Source organism: Heterodontus francisci, chromosome 29 (genome assembly GCF_036365525.1).
Source record: "Heterodontus francisci isolate sHetFra1 chromosome 29, sHetFra1.hap1, whole genome shotgun sequence".
NCBI classification, from domain to species: domain Eukaryota; kingdom Metazoa; phylum Chordata; class Chondrichthyes; order Heterodontiformes; family Heterodontidae; genus Heterodontus; species Heterodontus francisci.
Window position 1 is genome coordinate 50,678,565 of NC_090399.1, and position 18,944 is coordinate 50,697,508.

At 45.1% G+C, this 18,944-nt stretch overlaps 1 long non-coding RNA gene across 1 annotated transcript; it reads right to left on the reverse strand.

Moving 5' to 3' along the window:
- Window positions 1-161: 161 nt before the first annotated feature.
- On the reverse strand, window positions 162-17,782 carry LOC137346288 (uncharacterized). Its single transcript, XR_010968694.1, has 3 exons — window positions 17,636-17,782; window positions 12,323-12,427; window positions 162-1,149 (listed from the first exon to the last, which is right to left on the reverse strand). It is a non-coding gene; the product is annotated as an uncharacterized lncRNA (long non-coding RNA).
- Window positions 17,783-18,944: the final 1,162 nt, after the last annotated feature.

The following is an 18,944-nucleotide window of genomic DNA, read 5'->3' on the forward strand; positions in this document are numbered from 1 at the left end:
GGAATATGGGATTAGTGTAGGATTAGTATAAATGGGTGGTTGATGGTCGGCACAGACTCGGTGGGCCGAAGGGCCTGTTTCAGTGCTGTATCTCTAAAACTAAAACATTCTTCCTAAAGTTTGGTTCCCAGAATCAGACACAATACTTCAGTTGAGGGCAAACCAGTGTTTTATAAAGGTTCATTAAAACTTTCTTGCTTTAGTACTCAATGTTTCTATTTATAAAGCCCAGGATTCCATATGCCTTCTTAACCACTTTCTCAACCTGTCCTGCCACCTTCAATTATTTGTGCACATCTACTCCCAGGTCACTCTGCTCCTGAATCCCCTTTGGAATTGTAACCATTATTTTATATTGCGTCTCCTCATTCTTCCTACCAAAATGTAGCACTTCACACTTTTCGGCATTAAATTTCACCTGCCACTTGTCTGCCCATTCCCTTAGCCTGACTTGAAGTTTAGCACTATCCTCCTCACAATTCACAATACTTCCAAGTTTTGAGTCATCCACAAATTTTAAAATTGTGCCCTGCACACCCAAACCTAGGTCATTGATATACATCAAGAAAGGCAATGGTCCTAACACCTACTCTGGGGGACGCCGCTATATATCTTCCTCCGGTCCGAAAAACAACCATTCACTACTGTTCTCTGTTTCCTGTCACTGAAGCAACTTTGTATCCATGCTGTCCCTGTCCTTTTTCCCATGGGCTTTAACTTTGCTGACAAGCCTGTTAACATGGCAGTTTATCAAATGTCATTTGGAAGTCCAGGTACACCACATCAGTCTCGAGCCAGTGGATTTGCGAACTTTCTGTGTCTGACCTCAAAATGCTGACTGACTCCTCTACTTTATCCCTCACTGAAGTAAGTGAAGCCAGAATTTGAATCTAAGAATGTCTGTCTGCATAATCAAGTTTTATAAACTGCTTTTATCAAGCAAACCTACATTAGTGCCTGATTTTTTTTTTATTTTGACGAAGTGATTGAAACTATTTTTTTCAGAAAACCAAACCATGTTTGTTAGGCTTCAGCAAAGATGTTATCGATCAGCTCCTGGGACTGAGCCTGTATGATTCCCAGTCAGTCAAACTTGATAGTGGAGCAAAAACATAAAATGCTGGAAAAGCTCAGCAGGTCAGGCAGCATCTGTGGAGAGAAAAAAAAACCGAGTTAACATTTCAGGTCTGTGACCTTTCATCAGAACTTCCTCTGAAACTCTATAGTGGACTATTTTGGAGTGAAGCTATGAAGTGATATTGGGCTAACTCAGTGTTACCAGAACCAAAACACTGCTACAAATGACAGTTCATCATAAATGCACAAATAGTCCACACAAACTTACATGTGCAGATACAACCAAATAACAAAATTATAACCTGGCTTGTCTCATCAATGATACAATTAAGATCCTGCAGCACCCAGTGAGCATGGAAGATCTCTGCATACCAGTGCAAAGTCAATAGCAGACAATTTAACAAAAGCCGATGGTCTTTAAAACAATGCTTGAAGCTTGTTACCTAAAATTACACAGCATCTACAGGTCCCTCAGCCCAACCGGTCTATGCCACTCCACATGATCCTCCTCCCACTTATTACTTGTTCCCACTCTGTGTCCATGTCGCTCTATTCCTTTCTCCTTCATGTATGCATCAAACCTTCTTTGAAATGTATCAATTCTACCTGCTTCAACCACTCCGTGTGGCACTGAGTTTCACATTCACACTACAACAGGAACCACGATAAAACAAATCGAATTTATATAGCATCTTTAACATAGTAAAGCATCCCAAAGCGCGTCACACTCTACTCCAAAACTCTTCACTATTCTACGCATAGAGTTTACTCCTAAATTCTTTATTTTGTCTGTTAGTGGCTATCTTACATTTATGCCCACTTACTCTGGACTCATCCAAAATTGGAAACAGTTTCTGCCTATCCGCCCTATCAAAGCCCTTCATAATTTTAAAGCCCTCCATCAGCTCTCCTCATCAGTTCACTTTTCCAGAGAAAAGATCCGAGCCTGCTCAGTCATTCCTGATAGTTGTATCCTCTCAATTCTGTTAGCATCCTTATAAATCTCTGTGTACTTCAGTGCTTCAAAATCCTTTCTATAGTTCAGGAGGTGGTCTCCAGGAAAAGCTCCCCTCACTTGTTATTGCAGGCGAGGGCAGAAGGGATGGGGAGCTGTGTTTAAGCAACAGTTGGTAATGGAGTAAAAAATCACCCAGGATTGTCTTTGCTGTCCAGGATCTTTGTAGAGTGGTGAACACTTTGGCAGAGGAGAGTGAGGCCATGTAGAGCTGATATGGTCCAGCCAGATCTAGCCATGGATAGCTAAGCTAGATATGCTCAAATCTTTTTTTCATTTGTTTCATGGAATGTGAGCATTGCTGGCTAGGCCATAATTTGTTTCCCATTCTGAATTGCCCTTGAGAAGGTGGTGGTGAGCTGCCTTGCTGAACCGCTGCAGTCCATCTGGTGTACCTATACCCACAGTGCTGTCAGGAAGGGAGTTTCAGGAGTTTGATCCAGCGACAGTGAAGGAAAGGCGGTATAGTTCCAAGTCAGGATGGTGTGCGACTTGCAGCTGGTGGTGTTCCCTTGCGTCCGCTGCCCTTGACCTTGTCGGTGGAGAGGTCGCGGGTTTGGAAGGTGCTGTCGAAGAAGCCTTGCTGAATTGCTGCAGTACATTATGTAGATGGTACACACTGCTGCCACTGTACGTCGGTGATGGAGGGAGTAAATTTTGAAGGTGGTGGATGGGTTGATAATCAAGCAGGCTGCTTTGTCCTGGATGGTGTTGAGCTTCTTGAGTGTTGTTGGAGCTGCACCCATCCAGTCAAGTGTATTCCATCACACTCCTCCTGACTTGTCCCTTGTAGATGGTGGACAGGCTTTGGAGAGTCAGGAGGTGAGTTATTCGCCACAGGATTCCTAGCCTCTGACTGCTGTTGTAGCCACAGTATTTATATGGCGACTCCAGTTCAGTTTCTGGTCAATGATAACCCCCAGGATGTTGATGGTGGGGGATTCAGCGATGGTAATGCCATTGAATGTCAACTGTTTGGAATTAACAGATAAAAGATCAGGCCATGCCGGGGCAATGATGGGATGGGAAACACTGACGGTTTTGGTAGGGACAAGGGTAGCCCTTGCAGAAAGCTGCTTCTTGTGGTGCCATCAGAGGGGGCTGCAAGGAGGGTAAACTGAGTTACTATCCTGAGGACAGCCACATATTAGCTATTAGCCCAGGCAGACCACAGGGTCTTCTGGAAACCATAAGAAATGGTGTTAAGAGAGTCTTGCAGAGAATAAGTGTTATTGCTGCCATTCTGGAAGCCACATGTGTCATTAGATCCTTCAACAGGTTACTTATAGTAGGAGATCTTTCCCGAACTGCTAATATTTCCAAAATGATCTGCATTACCTAACATACAATTTGTTCTAATTTCTTGCTTTTGAGATCTGGAAAGGAAGTGTATTTGCCTATCTCTAGTTGCCCAGAAAAATAGGCAGTTTGTCTTGAACTGCTACAGTTACAGTGATGGTAATAACAGAATGTGAAAATAAGGAATGCAAGGATTTAGATCCAGCAATGAAGAAGCAGTTGGGCCAAAGTTCCAATATTTGTTGGGTCGGGGGGGGGGGGGGTGCTAATGTAGTGTAGTTGTAGCATAAGAGACTGAAATTTTGGGCAAAAATCAGATACACGAGGTTTACAATTATTCTAAAATAAATATTTGTAGAAGTGGCTCTGGAAGAAGATGCACCCAGAGTGGTACATGTATGTAAATGTTGTTTGTCTTTTAGGGCGAAGATGACCATGTCCATTATCTGGGGTGTTTACTAGGATTCCAGTGGGTATTTAGGACTGCTAAGACCAGTCTGCGCCTGGAAGGCTCTACTGCAAATAGGGCAGGATACCGCAGACGATTCAGTTTTGGACGAGCTACAGGCTTGGATTTCCTCTCCTTGCGTTTTCTCTCTGCCTCTGATATGCACTTGTTTTCGAAGGAGGCCGTGGCCTTTTTTATTTGGTTGTGACAGGTGCAGTGATCTTGGGCGAGCTTCTCCCAGGACTCAGGGTCGATATGAAAACTCCTAAGCGAAGCCTTCAGTGTCCTTGTAGCGTTTCCTTTCATCTCCATGAGAGCGCACCCCAGACTCAAACTCTCCATAGAAGATTCACTTTGGTAAATGAATGTCAGGCATTCTGGCTATATGACCAGCCCAACTCAATTGTGCCTGTCTTGATATGGTGTGGATACTTGTCATGCCAGCTCGGGTGAGCACCTCAGTGTCTGGTATTTTCTCCTGACATCTGATCTTTAGAAGCTTCCAAAGGCAGCTCAAGTGCAAGTGGTTGAGCTTCTTGGCATGACACTGGCACACCATCCAAGTCTTGCACGCGTATAGCAGAGTGGGCAGGACTATCGCTGTATAGACCTTCAGTTTGGTAGGCAGACTTACACTTCTTCATTCCCAGACTGATGTTTGAAATCTGCCAAAGGCTATACTTTCTTTGGCAATTCTTGCATGTGTCTTGTCATCGATATAGACAGCTCGAGTGAGAGTGCTGCTAAAGTGAACCTATCGGCTGCTGACAGGTTCTGGTCATGGACTGAACCTTGGGCTCAAGATAGGGCTTTCCTGGAGCAGGCTGGTACATTACTTCATTTTTCTTTGTGCTGATCATAAGGCCAAAGTTGTTTCATGCATTGCAGAACAAGTCCATGCTACATTACATGTCAAGCTCAACTGGTAATTAGTGCACAGTCAGTAATCGGCAAACAGGAAATCACAAAATATGTCCTTGGAGACTTTGGATTTTTTCCAGTATAGTTTCAGATTGAGCAGCTTCCCATCCATGCAATATCTGATTTCAATGACAGAATCACCATGATGGAAGGCACCGGAGAGCATCTAATCAAGAATGTCATCACCAGGAAGAGGGATAGGCAGGATGTGCATGTAACAAAAGCCATGTGTGGAACTGACTGCTGACTGACCACCATCTTATCAGCTCAAAGCTAAACATCAAGATCCAACCCTCGAGATGCCCCCAGGGCTTGAAGGTCCAGAAGCATCTCAGTGTCTGAAATGCTCAAACAGGCAGTCATGAAGGAATCTCTCTGAGAAACTTGAGTGTTGCTAGTGCACAGTGAAAATGGATACTCACTTCGTCGAGGAAGACTGGGAGACATTCAGGGATACAATGTACTCCACTGCTCTGGAGGTCCTTGGCCCTACCTCTCGTAAGGTTGGTTCGATGAAAACAATGAGGTGATCCAGAAAATACTGGAGGAGAAACATGTCCGCAAATGAAAGGATAAATGCTGGCCTTGTCAGTGATGCCAACATCCCATGAAAGAAACAACATCTCTGCTGTGCTGAGGAGTCTGGACGCTGCCTTTCAATGGTTTCAGGCTGGGAATTATTTTTCATTCCACCTATCAGTAGTTCTTATCTGAATTTATTGACACTTCCTCTTCCTTTTGCGCCTGTTCTCTCTGCATTATAAGGACGTATATGGGAATGCCCATTTGATAGGCTTTGGGATAGACTTTTGTCTTCACTGCCTGTGTAGTAATGTTGGAACTGGCTGCCCATCCGATTGAAATTGTATTGAAATCCATTCTTGATAGGAGAATGTTCCTAGAGGCAATGGGGAATCTGGGATGCATTGCCATTGTTGAAACACCATTCTCCTCCAGGCAGCTCCTCCCTCCAACACTCTTCAGAGTTCATTTTGCTGCCTTTCATTGACCCATTAGGCAGATTCACTGTTTAATAGACTGCACACACTGCCTCCTGCAGTGCTAAGCCAGTCAGGAAAGATTTCCTGGTTTCAATGGATGGGCACAGTGTGAATTACACAGCAATGCTTGTGTTTCGGAGAGTTACCGGTGTCCATGGATGGGCACAGTGTGAATTACACAGCAATGCTCGTGTTTCTGAGAGTTACTGGTGTCCATGGATGGGCACAGTGTGAATTACACAGCAATGCTCGTGTTTCTGAGAGTTACCGGTGTCCATGGATGGGCACAGTGTGAATTACACAGCAATGCTCGTGTTTCTGAGAGTTACCGGTGTCCATGGATGGGCACAGTGTGAATTACACAGCAATGCTCGTGTTTCTGAGAGTTACTGGTGTCCATGGATGGGCACAGTGTGAATTACACAGCAATGCTCGTGTTTCTGAGAGTTACCGGTGTCCATGGATGGGCACAGTGTGAATTACACAGCAATGCTCGCGTTTAGTTTAGTTTAGTTTAGAGATCCAGCACTGAAACAGGCCCTTCGGCCCACCGATTCTGTGCCGACCATCAACCACCCATTTATACTAATCCTACACTAATCCCATATTCCTACCACATCCCCACCTGTCCCTATATTTCCCTACCACCTACCTATACTAAGGGCAATTTATAATGGCCAATTTACCTATCAACCTGCAAGTCTTTTGGCTGTGGGAGGAAACCGGAGCACCCGGAGAAAACCCACGCAGACACAGGGAGAACTTGCAAACTCCACACACACAGAATTGAACCCGGGTCGCTGGAGCTGTGAGGTTGCGGTGCTAACCACTGCGCCACCCATAATGCTCGAGTTTCAGAGATTTCCTGGTGTCCATGGTTGGAAATGAGGTGAATCCCCTTCCCTGTGCTGCTGTTGTTGAGGTGGTTACTGCTCTCCCTGTTGTGAATACCCTTTCAGGCCGGTGTTTGGCAGTTCCTGCTCCCACACGGGTCACTCTGATGGTGCCAATGAGAGATGACTGGATATTAATTAACCAGGAAGAAGGGCTGCCACATTGAGCTGTGGTTCATTCAGCCGCCACCGCCGGACGCTGCACCTGCGCACTTCACCGGCATCCTAGCGCTCTTTATGTTAAGCATGCTAAGTAAATGGAAGCCTTTGTTGCTTTTGTTCAACATTCAAGCTGGTTTGGGGATCCTATTTGGGAGACATTCCTTGTATGAATATTAAGGATATAATTTGGATCCTGTTTTGGTGACATTCCCTCGGGGAATCTTGGGGATATATTGGAAGTTTTGTTTGGGAGCCATTCCCTGTGTGGTTATTTGGGATGTATTGGGGATACTGTATAGGAGATATAGGAGATATTACCCTGTGTGAATATTTGGATTCTGTTGGGAATTCAGTTTCAAAGACATTGGGTCTGGATTTAATGGGCCCCCCCGGAGATGGCTAGGAGGTGGGGGGGCCCATAGAATTGTGATGGGAGGCAGGGGGACAGAGTACCTGTTGCCTTCCCTTCGCACCGCAATTAAATCGGGGGAGAAATAGGCCAATGACGACCTTCCCACCAAGAAGCCAAATGAGGCCCTTACGAGGCCTATTATTAGCCATTTAAGGGCCTCTTCCTGCCATCAGTGGAATTAAGCCAGTGGCGGGCAGGTCTCCGCCAACCTGGGAGGTCGCCCAGTAAAACGAGGCGACCTCTCTGTGTACTTGCACGGGGGTGGGGGCAATCTGTGGCCCACGGAAGGCTCCCTGCTGGGAAAACCTGCAACTCCCGCCCTCCCCCTGCACTCAACTCCCACCCTCCCTCCCTTCCCCTATCGCTCTGGCCTGCTGGACTGGCCCTGGTGACCCTGCCTCACTTAACCTCTCTCCAGGTCTTCAGCGATGGGCCTGGTCCCACTCCTGATATAGTACTAGCAGTGGCCCCGCTCCCGATGGCACTGCCAATACGACTGAGCTGCCGACCCTCTGATTGGCTGGCAGCTCTTGGAGGCGGGATTCCTGTCATTAAAAGGATGGATATCCTGGTGCCAGGCACTTAATTGCCCCACCACCTTTTTGTCCCAGCCCCAGGAGACTCCCAAATCCAGCCCAGACCTCTGAGTAAATATTTGGGGTAGATTGTGCTCATTGATTTTAAATATGTGATTTCTTGACCAGGTTGCTAGTTCAACCCCCACACTAGGATCTCAAACACAAAATCTAGGCTGACACTTCAGTATGGTGGTAGTGAGGGAGAGCTGCACTGTTGGATGTTTTGTTTTTAATTTTTTCATGGGATGTGGGCATCGCTGACTAGGCCAGCATTTATTGCCCATCCCTAATTGTCCTTGAGAAGGTGATGGTGAGCTGCTTCTTGAACTGCTGCAGGCTATTTGGTGCGGGTACTCTCACAGTGCTGTTAGGAAGGAAGTTCCAGGATTTTGATCCAACGATAGCGAAGAAACGGCGATATATTTTCAAGTCAGGATGGTGTGTGGCTTGGAGAGGAACTTGCAGGTGGTGGTGTTCCCATGCATTTGCTGCCCTTGTCCTTGTAGGTGGTAGAGATCACGGGTTTGGAAGGTTCTGTTGAAGGAGCCTGGATGAGCTGCTGCAGTGCATCTTGTAGATGGTACACACTGCTGCCACTGTGCGTTGGTGGTGGAGGGAGTGAATGTTTGTCGATGGGGTGCTGATCAAGCAGGCTGTTTTGTCCTGGATGGTGTCGAGCTTCTTGAGTGTTGTTGGAGCTGCACCCATCCAAGCAAGTGGAGAGTATTCCATCACACTCCTGGCTTGTGCCTTGTAGATGGTGGACTGGCTTTGGGGAGTCAGGAGGTGAGTTACTTGCTGCAGGATTCCTAGCCTCTGACCGGCTTTTGTAGCCGTGGTATTTATATGGCTACTCCAGTTTCTGGTCAATGTTAACCCCCAGGATGTTGATAGTGTTAAGATGCTAAAATAAGGCCACTTCTCCTTGTAAAGTGATGATCCTGTGGCCCTATTTACAGAATCACAGAATTGTTACAGCACAGAAGGAGGTCATTCGGTGTGTCGTGTCTGCGCTGGCTCTCCAAAAGCACAATTTACTTAGTATTCGAAGAGGAACCAAACCAACATTCATTTCTCAACCAACACTATTAAATCAAATTAACTCTTCATTATTAACAGTAAGTGCTGGAAATACTCAGCTGCCTCCTCCACACTGGGGAGACCAAACGCAGATTGGGTGAGCGCTTTGCGGAACACCTCCATTCAGCCCACAGGCGTGACCTTGAGCTTCCAGTTGCCTGTCATTTCAATTCTCCCCCGTGCTCCCACTCTGACCGTTTTGCCCTCGGCGTCCTGCAGTGTTTCAATGAAGCGTAACACGAATCAAGGAACAGCACCTTATCTTTCAACTGGGCTTCAACAGCTTTCTGGACTCAACATTGAGTACAACAATTTTAGACAGTAGCCATTTGTTTCCTTTTTCTTTGCTGGTTTGTTTTCTCTCTTGCTTCTCCCTTTTTCCCCTTTTTTTGTGCTTTCAGAGAAAGCTTTTCAGGAGCCTGCTATTCACACCTGTTATACACACACTGTGTACGCCGGATTCAACTTAGGGTCTGTACGATGAAGAGAAGCCTGTCTGCTGTAGTAGGGACTCTCTGCCAACAGAGGGCTCCTTGTGTCACACTCAATCCTAGTGAGAGAAGAAGCAATTTATGTGGACGTTTACAAATATCCCAATCTTGAAAGCTTTCCCTGTTCTTCATATGGGGACGCATGACTGCTGCTGATATCATACCTGTGAAGGACAAAACTGCTTTCACTTCTACTGTGACAGTGCATCCTGTTCCCATATTGGAAATCGTGGTAATGTTCCCAAACTAACCCCACTGTCCCATTCTTGCCCCATTGTCCCGTTTCAGTTCCAAACTAATTCTACATTCCCAATAGCTCCGTATCAATTACAAATAATCGCACTATTCTGCTCTCACCCATAGTCTTGAATCGATATAAAACTGATCATGGGAACAGGAAGAGGCTATTCAACCCCTTGAACCTGTTCCACCATTCCATTTCTGACCTGTCATCTAACTTCATATACCTGCCTTTGACACATATTTCTTAATACTTCTGGTTAACAAAAATCTACCAATCTCAGATTTAAAATTACCAAGTGACCAAACAGCAGTTCCATTTGCTGAAGACAATTCCAAACTTCTATCATCCTTTCGCTCTGGATAGGCCTGCCTTTAATTTTTAACCTTGTTCCCTAGCCCTAGACTCCCCCAAACAGCGGAAATGGTTTCTCTCTATCCACCCTATCTGTTCCCCATAATACCCTGAAAACTTCGATCAAATCACCCCTTAACCTTCTGAATTCCAGGGAATACCACCCTAGTTTGTGTAATATCTCCTTATAATTTAATCATTAATCATGACAGGAATAAATAATTGTTGCAGTTCATCCATGCACTCTTTGAATGTTTGCCATTGTCTATCCACCGTCATCCTGTTAAGTAATGTTTCCCAATCCATCATGGCCAACTCGCGCCTCATACCTTCGTAGTTTCCTTTATTAAGATTCAGGACCCTAGTTTCAGAATCAACTACGTCACTCTCCATCTTGATGAAGAATTCTATCATATTTTGGTTGCTCATCCCCAAGGGGTCTCGCACAACTAGATTGTCAGTTATTCCTCTCTCATTACACGATACCCAGTCTAGGATGGCCTGTTCTCTAGTTGGTTCCTCAACGCATTGATCCAGAAAACCATCCCGTATACACTTCATGAATTCCTCCTCTATGGTGTTGTGACTAATTTGATTTGTCCAATCTATATGCAGATTAAGGTCACCCATAATTACAGATGTTCCTTTTCCTGTCTCTGATTTCCTGTTTAATGCCATAGCTAACATCACCACCACAGTTTGGGGGTCTATATACAATCCCCACTAACGTTTCTTGCCCCCTAAGTGTTTCTCAGCTCTACCCATACAGTTTCCACATCGTCAGAGCTAATATCTTTCCTCGCTATTGCGTTAATTTCCTCTTTAACCAGCAATGCAACTCCACCTCCTTTTACTTTTTGTCTGTCCTTCCTAAATACTGAATACCCCTGGATGTTCATTTCCCATCCCTGGTCACCTTACAGCCATGTCTCCATAATCCCGACTATATCATACCAGTTTACATCTGTTTACACAATTAATTCATCCACTTTATTGCGAATGCTCCGTGTGTTAAGGCACAAAGCCTTAAGGCTTGTCCTTTTAACATTACTTGTCCCCTTCCCACTATTTTCCACTGTGACCCTGTTTGATTCTGGCCCTTGATTTCTCTGCCTATCACTTTTCTTATTCCCCTTACTGTCTTTTGTTCTTGTCTTTGATCCCCCCTCCTCTGACTCCTTGCAAAGGTTCCCATCCCCCTGCCATTTTAGTTTAAACCCTCCCCAACCACTCTAGCAAATACTCCCCCCAGGACATCAGTCCCGGTCCTGCCCAGGTGTAACCCGTCCAATTTGTACTGGTCCCACCTCCCCCAGAACGTGTCCCGATGTCCCAGGAATCTAAAACCCTCCCCCTCACACCATCTCTTCAGCCACGCATTCATCTGATATATCCTGCTATTTCTACTCTGACATGCATGTGGAACTGGTAGTAATCCTGAGATCGCTACCTTTGAGGTCCTACTTTTCAACTTACTTCCTGCCTCCCTATGTTCTGCTTTTAGGACCTCATCCTTTTTTAAAATCTATGTTGTTTGTACCAATGTGTACCACGACCACTGGCTGTTCACCCTCCCCCTTCAGAATGTCCTGTAAATGCTCTGAGACATCCTTAACCCTAGCACCAGGGAGGCAACACACTGTCCTGGAGTCTCTTTTGTGGCCACAGAAACGCCTATCTATTCCCCTTACAATTGAATCCCCTATAACTATTGCATTCCTCCACTTTTTACTCCTCTCCTGTGCAGCAGAGCCAACCGTGGTGCAACCATTTGGGCTGTTGCTGCTTTCCCCTGAGAGGCCATTCCCCCAACAGTATCCAAAGCAGTATATCTGTTTTGCAGGGGAATAGGCACAGGAGATTCCTGCACTGCCTGCCTAGTCATCTTGCTCTGCCTGATGGTCACCCATTCCCTTCCTGCCTGTGGGGTCTGAGCCTGCGGTGTGACCACCTCTCTATAGGTGCTATCCACGCTACTCTCCGCCTCGTGGATGCTCCACAGTGTCCCCAGCCGCCTCTCCAGCTCTGAAACCCGGGCTTCCAGGAGCTGCAGCTGGAGACACTTCCTGCACACATGCTGGTCCCGGGCACTGGAATTGTTCCCGGCTTCCCACATAGAGCACACCATGGCTTTGAGCTCTCCATGACTTAACCCTTTAAATTAAACCTTTTGGAAGATGCTTAATATCAAATAATATCAATTACTCTAGGGCCCTTCTTCCCTGGTCCACGTTACTACAGAACTCCTTAAAAAACACTACTTACTATTTATGAAAATAAACTGTAGACCTTTCTTACCTTAGTTACTAAGCCAGCTATTTAGAGCTCTTCCCTAACAGCAGTTACTCACCAACCAATCGCCTTGCAGCTTTCCTGTGATGTCACTGTTCACTTTTTTTTTCAAAACTTCGCGCGCCTGGACTGCTCTCACACAGGTCCGACTGCTCTCCGCTCCCTTAAAATAGGGCATTATAACTGTAGTGAGAAATGACCTTAGTTCTAAAGATCAAGACATGAAATCAGTTTGGGTGGAACTAAGAAACAGCAAGGGGCAGAAAACATTGGTGAAAGTTGTTTATAGGCCACCATACAGCAGTGGTAATGTAAATCACATTATAAATCAGGAAATTACAGGTGCATGTAACATGTAATAATACAGTAATCATGGGGGATTTCAATCTACATATAGACTGGGTAAACTTTATTAGTACTAATGTTATGGAGGACAAATTCTTGGAATGTATGCAAGATGGTTTTCTAGAGCAGTATGCTGAGGAACCAACTGGGGAATGGGCTATTTTAGATCTAGTATTGTGCAATGAAAAAGGGATCATTAATAATCTTGCTGTAAAGAAGCCTTTAGGAAAGAGTGACCATAATATGATAGAACTTTACATTGAATTTGAAAGTGATGTAGTTCAATCAGAAACTAGGGTCTTAAATCAAAGGAAACTATGAAGGTATGAGGGGCGAATTGGCAGTGGTGGATTGGGAAACTATGTTAAAAGGTATGACAGTAGACAGGCAATGGCTAACATTTAAAGAAATAATACATAGTTTACAACAAAAAGACATTCCTTTAATGCACAAAAACCCACCAAGGAAAGTGTTCCAACTGTGGCTAAAAATAAATCAAGGATTGTATTAGAGCAAAGGAAGAGGTGTATAAAGTTGCCCAAAAAAATGGTAAGCCTGAGGATTGGGAGCATTTCAGAATTCTGCAAAGGAGGACCAAGAAAAAGATTAAGAAAGGGAAAATAAAATATGAGAGTAAACTACCAAGAAGCATAAAAAATGGACTGTAAAAGCTTCTGTCGGTATGTAAAAAGGAAAATATTAGTAAAGACAAATGTGGGCCCATTACAGGCAGAGTCAGGAAAATTTATAATGGGGAATAAGAAAATGGCGGAGATCCTAAACAAATACTTTGCGTCTGTCTTCACATAGGAAAATACTAAAAACCTTCCAGAAATAATGCAGAATCAAGGGACTAGTGTAAACAAGGAACTGCAAGGTTATTCGTAAAAACAAAAGTACTAGAAAAATTAATGCAGTTTAAAGTAAATAAATCCCCTGAACATGATGACCTACATCCCAGAATGTTGAAAGAGGTGACTGTTGAGATCGTAGAGGCATTGACGGTCAGCTTTCAAAATTCTGTAGACTCTGGAATGGTGCCTGCAGATTGAAAGATAGCGAATGTAGCCCCACTATTTAAGAAAGGAGGGAGAGAGAAAACAGGGAACTACAGACCTGTTAGTCTAACGTTAGTTGTAGGGAAAATGCTAGAATCTATTCTAAAGGACGTGCTAACAGGACACTTCAAAAATAATGGTAGGATTGGGGAGCGTCAACATGGATTTATGAAAGGGAAATCGTGTTTGACAAACCTGTTGGAGTTTTTTGAGGATGTAACTAGCAAAGTAGATAAGGAGGAATCGCTGGATGTGGTATATTTGGATTTTCAGAAAGCTTTTGAAAAGGTCCCACACAAGAGGTTAGTAAACAAAATTAAAGCACATGGGATTGGGGGGAATATACTGGCATTGAGAAGGATTGAGAACTGGTTAACAGACGGAAAGTAGAGAGTAGGAATAAACGGGTCATTTTCAGATTGGCAGGCTGTGACTAGTGGGGAACCGCAAGAATCAGTGCTTGGGCCACAGCTATTCACAGTCTATTTCAATGATTTGAATGTGGGGATCAAATGTAGATGACAGAAAGCTAGGTGGAGGTGTGAGTTGTAAGGAGGATGCAAAGACGTTTCAAGGGGATTTGAAGAGGGCAAGCGAGATGGGAAAAAATTGGCAGCTGGAATACAATGTGGAGAAATGTGAGGTTATCCACTTTGGTCGGAAAAGCAGAAATAGAGTATTTCTTAAATGGTGAAGTGTTGAATTTCAATGGGACTTAGGTGGCCTTGTTCATGAGTCACAGCAAGCAATTAAGAAGGCAAATGTTATGTTGACCTTCATTACAAAGGGATTTGAGTATCAGAGTAAAGATGCCTTACTGCAATTATATAGAGCCTTGGTGAGACTGCACCTGGAGTATTGTGTACAGTTTTGGTCGTCTTATCTATTGAAAGATATACTAACCATAGAGGGAGTGCCACAAAGATTCACTAAGTTAATTCCCAGAATGGAGGGATTGTCCTTTGACGAAAGATTAAATAGACTGGGCTTTTATTCTCTGGCGTTTAGAAGAATGAGAGATAATCTCATTCAAACATACAAAATTCTTACAGGGCTCAACAGGGTTGATGCAGGAAGGATGTTTCCCCTGGCTGGAGAGTCCAGAACCAGGGGACATAGTCTCAAAATAAGGGACAGAACATTTAGGACTGAGATGAGGAGGAATATCTTCACTCAGAGGATGGTGAATCTTTGTAATTCTCTGTCCCAGAGGGCTGTGGAGGCTGACGTTGAGTATGTTCAAGACTGAGATCGATAGATTTCTACATATTAAAAACATCAAGGGTTACATGGGTAGTGCAGAAAATTGGTGTTAAAGTAGATAATCAGCCATGATAATTGAATGGCAGAGCGGGCTTGAAGGGCTGAATGGCCTACTGCTGCTCCTGTTTCTTATGTTGCTTGACTGGGAGTCACTGTAAGTCAGTGAGCACAGGGGTGATGATTGAATGGGACTTGGTGTGAGTTAAGATATGGGCAGCAGAGTTTTTGATGGCCTCAAGTTTATGGAGGGTATAATGTGAGAGATCAGCCAGAAGTGCATTAGAATAGTGAAGTCATGAGGTAATGAGACATGAATAAGGGTTTCAGCAGCAGAGGAGCTGAGACGCGTGAAGTTGGATGATGTTACAGAGGTGGAAATAGGCAGTCTTAGTTATGTCAGCCGTGACTCAGTTGGTATCATTTTCACCTCTGAGTCATAAGGTTGTGGGTTTAAGTGCCACTCCAGGACTTGAGCATAAAAATCAAGGCTGACATTCCAGTGCATTACTGAGTGAGTGCTGCACTGTTGAAGGTGCTGTCTTTCGGATGAGATGTTAGATGGAGGCCCCATCTACCTGCTCAGGTGGATATAAAAGATCCCATGGCACTATTTTGAAGAAAAGCAGGGGAGTTATACCTGATGTTGTGACCAATATTTATTCCTCAATCAACATTACAAAAAACAGAGTTATTATCACATTGCTGTTTGTGAGTATTTGCTGTGTGTAAACTGCCTGCCACATTTTCTACATTACAGTGACTACACTTCAAAAGTACTCCATTGGATGTAAAGGGCTTTGAGGTATCCAGAGGTTGTGAAAAGAGCTATATAGATGCAAATCTTTCTTTTTTTATGGCATGAGGTCAGAAGCTTATCTCAGAGTCAACTTTGACCCCAAGGTTGTGAACAGACTGGTTTAATCAGGGAAAGGGAGGGAGTCGGGAGCTAGGGAGCTTCCTAATATTAAATTGGAGGAAATTTCTGTTTATCCAGTACTGGATGTCAGATAAGCAGTCTTATAATTTAGCAACAGTGGAGGAGTCGAGAGAGATGGTGGTGAGGTAGAGCTGGGTGCCGTCAGCGGCCTTGTGAAAACTAATGCTGCACTTTCGGATGATGTCACCAAGGTGCAGTATGTAGATGAGAAACAGGAGGGGTCAAGGATAGATCTTTGGACACCAGTAGTAATTATACAGGAGTGGGAAGAGGAGCCATTGCAAGTGATACTCTGGCTACGATTAAATAGATAAGAATGGAAGCAGGTGAGAGCATTCTCACCCAGTTGAACGACAGTGGAGAGGTATTGAAGGGGGATGGTGTGGTCAACTGTGTCAAAGGCTGCAGACAGGTCGAGAAGGAAAAGGTGGGATAGTTTGCCATTGTCACAGTCACATTGGATATCATTAGTAACTTTGACAAGAGTCATTTTGGTAATGTGCAGGGACGGAAACCTAATTGGAGGGATTCAAACATGGACTTCTGGGAAAGATGAGTACGCATTTGGAAGGCGACACCTCATTCAAGGACTTTGGAGAAGAAAGGGAGGTTGGAGATGGGATGCTGGTTTGCAAGAACGATGGTTTATTTTGAGGGGAGGGGTGATGATGGCTGATTTCAAAAAGAGAGAGGAACAACACCTGAAGAGAGAGAACCGTTTACAATATCGGCTAACGTGGGGACCAGGAGGGGAAGGTAGGTGATCAGTAGTTTGGTGGGAATAAGATCAAGGGAACAGGAGGGGGAGTCTCTTGGACAAGATGAGCTCAGAGAGGGATTGAGGGGAGATAGGAGAGAAACTAGAGAAAGTTCAGGGATAGGGCAGTGGGGAGCATGATGGGAAGTTTGGCCAGGTCGGCCAATGAAAGAGAGAGTCATAGCAGAGCAGCTGATTGGTTGGTCTCAATCTCAGGAACAAAGAAGTCCATAGCTCGTCACACTTGTTGTTGGAGATGAGGGTGGAGGAGACGGGGGAGAGCGGTTTAAGAATCTCGGGGTTATCTTTGCATTTCATAATGATCCTTTTAAGTCCGTGTCCTGTGGTCTTAAGGGAGCAGTGTTGAGGTCTGCACCGGGGGAACAGCCAGCACCGTTATTGTACTGGACCTCCTATTACAGAGAGAATAGCATAGACAGACGGAGAAACACATGGAGAAAGAGAGACTGAGGGGAGAAACATGGTTGGAGTATGTACTTAGAGCTGCTCAATTTTTCTTCCATTTAGGACAGTAGAAAAAATATTGAGTGGAGGTTTAATGGAAGGATGAGCCGATACCACCTGTTTAGCCTCCCTCTGAGACAGAGACAAAGGCAATGAGGGGACAACACACAAGGATGCAGAAAGGACAAGAAACAGAAAAGCAAAACAATTATAAAATAAAATAAAAATAACAGTACCAGAAAATAGAAAATGATTTTAAAAAGGAATAAGTGGGAGAAGGAATAAGACTCTTAAAAAAAAAAGTGAGAAAAGCAGAATAGAAAGATCGAGAAATAGAAGAGGAGTGAATGAAGGGGATTGATTCTGGTAAACAGGGACGGTTTGACTGGAAATCCCCTCAGTTCTGTACTGCTCAAATCAGAATGACTCATTCACTTTGCAACTCTTTCACTTTCGGGTTGGCACAGGGTGCGGTAGCAGAGGCCTCAACCCATTGAGACACGTTCACCAGAAACACACATTTACAACGCATTCCATTGTACGTACTCATCTGCATTTTTCAGTTAGTCTGCAGCGTTTCCCTGGCTGGTTCACAGTCCTGAAATCTGTGCTCGATCTTTATCTTGGGCTGTAACCGAAGTCAAAGGAAGCAGGAGAGCAGGGAGTGCTCGCTCCTTTTCAACTGCAAATCACCAACTGAAATCCAGCCAACTTTATGATGAAACAGTCACAGGCAGTGTCATTATAAACCACACAACTCACGCCACCCGATCCCACTGAAAACCCACAACTCAAAACACCCGATCCCACCGACAATCCCCAACTCAAAACACCCGATCCCACCGACAATCCCCAACTCACACCACCCGATCCCACTGACAATCCCCAACTCAAAACACCCGATCCCACTGACAATCCCCAACTCAAAACACCCGATCCCACCGACAATCCCCAACTCACACCACCCGATCCCACTGACAATCCCCAACTCAAAACACCCGATCCCACTGACAATCCCCAACTCACACCACCCGATCCCACTGACAATCCTCAACTCACACCACCCGATCCCACTGACAATCCCCAACTCACACCACCCGATCCCACTGACAATCCCCAACTCACACCACCCGATCCCACTGACAATCCCCAACTCAAAACACCCGATCCCACTGACAATCCTCAACTCACACCACCCGATCCCACTGACAATCCCCAACTCACACCACCCGATCCCACTGACAATCCCCAACTCAAAACACCCGATCCCACTGACAATCCTCAACTCACACCACCCGATCCCACTGACAATCCCCAACTCACACCACCCGATCCCACTGACAATCCCCAACTCAAAACACCCGATCCCACTGACAATCCCCAGCTCACACCACCCGATCCCACTGACAATCCCCAACTCACACCACCCGATCCCACTGACAATCCCCAACTCACACCACCCGATCCCACTGACAATCCCCAACTCAAAACACCCGATCCCACTGACAATCCCCAACTCACACCACCCGATCCCACTGACAATCCTCAACTCACACCACCCGATCCCACTGACAATCCCCAACTCACACCACCCGATCCCACTGACAATCCCCAACTCACACCACCCGATCCCACTGACAATCCCCAACTCAAAACACCCGATCCCACTGACAATCCCCAACTCACACCACCCGATCACACTGACAATCCCCAACTCAAAACACCCGATCCCACTGACAATCCTCAACTCACACCACCCGATCCCACTGACAATCCCCAACTCAAAACACCCGATCCCACTGACAATCCTCAACTCACACCACCCGATCCCACTGACAATTCCCAACTCACACCA